Source organism: Mercurialis annua (assembly GCF_937616625.2).
Source record: "Mercurialis annua linkage group LG4 unlocalized genomic scaffold, ddMerAnnu1.2 SUPER_6_unloc_37, whole genome shotgun sequence".
Lineage (NCBI taxonomy): Eukaryota > Viridiplantae > Streptophyta > Magnoliopsida > Malpighiales > Euphorbiaceae > Mercurialis > Mercurialis annua.
The window spans coordinates 55,001-56,683 of NW_026605968.1; positions in this window are offsets into that span (position 1 = coordinate 55,001).

Sequence of the window (1,683 nt, forward strand, 5' to 3'; positions counted from 1 at the left end):
GCTGCCGAAAGGCTGCCGAAGCCCAGCCGAAAGGCTGCCGATGCCCAAGGGCCGCCGCTGGGCTGGCGAAGGCCTGCCGACCGGCTGCCGAAGGTCCTTCCGATGGACATGCGAGGGCCTTCGGAGGGACGTCGGCGGGCCTTTCCGAGGGTCTTCGAGGCCACACACGCGCTCGCGTCTCGCGCCGAGCTGCCGAGTGCCCGAGTGCCCGCACCCGCACCCGGTCCCGCACCCGCACCCGCACCCGGTCATTAGATTAATGCACGGGGGGGGGGGATTTTCCGCAATTCCGAGCATTTCGACGCAATTTTCCGGCCGGGCATTTTCCGCGATTCGCCGCAGTTTTTCCGGGCGGGGCATATCCGTAATTATCCGGGGGCATTTCCGTAATTTTGCCAGGCAGGGATTTTTCCGCAATTTCCAGCATTTTTCGCATAGCGCGCGCGCGCGCCGCTTGCACCGCGGACGAGGGCTTGCGGCAAGCCCGCGGGGGTGAGGAATGGTGCACCCCCCTAAAGAGCTCTTAGGACTTTTTTTGGACTGCCAGGAGGAAATATCACATGTGCCCAGCAACCCCCCCCCCCCATTTTTAAAAATCGGCATGGAATTTTGATCTGAAATTTTGGAAATATGTTTATATATATCCAAACCCGCATAATAACAAATACCGAAATTTTTCGAGCCCCGGAGGTATTTTTTTTAATTTTTTAATCGTTTTACCTTCGGAAATTCATAACCGGCAAAATATATGTCCAAAAATCACCAAACTTCTTTGCAAAATCCCCTTTCAATGTATACTAACTACTCGCAAATTATTGTCCGGGACATTTTGCTTCCAATTTTATTTTGCTCGGGACACTATCATTTTGTGCACTTTTGCCGCAGTTTCCGCCACGCGGAATGGGCCGAAAATTCATAAAACATAAAATGCGCATCCGAAAACCACCAAACTTCACGGAGGGCCTCCCAGTGGTCCACTCGACGTGCCGGAGCGGCACCGTGCGAGAAAAGTTTTTCCGAGTCAAAGGACGCTCGGGGCCTTGCGGTTCCGGCACGCGGCCGAGAAGTCGTAAACGGTGCAACACGCGTCCGAAAACCACCAAACTTCATGGAGAGCCTCCGATCAGTCCACTTGAACTATTGAAGTTGTTGCGTACGAAGCAGTTTGCGGAAAACGAACTGAACCGCGGGACTCGGTGATTTCTTCCGTGGGCTTAGATGGACGACTTGTGCGGATACCCGTTTGATGGTGAGGCGACCTTCCCCTTCGCATTGCATGTTTTGCTTTCAATTATGTTGAACGAAGCGTGACCATGCTCAGGCAAATGGAGCGGCGCGTGCTAATCTAGCCTCAAATTTCACGCACATTCTGCGTAATGCAGCCGAACCATGCTTAGTTGGCCGGAGCGACACGTTAAGGAGGCGTAGACTGATGGAGGCCTTTGCCCGTGCATATTATTCTTATCTAGCCTCGCTTTTCACGCACACTTCGCGTCGTGCTTAGGTAATCTTAGCGGCTACAAACAAAAGTGACCGATGTGCCATCTTCGGCTATCCTCGCCGCTAAATTATCCCCTCACCCCCTGCGCATTATAACCAACACTTCTTATCTAACCCGCACCTTTTGTCCCTTATGGCATGCACACTCCTTTCGGGCCATTTTAATACGCACTCGATAGAGAC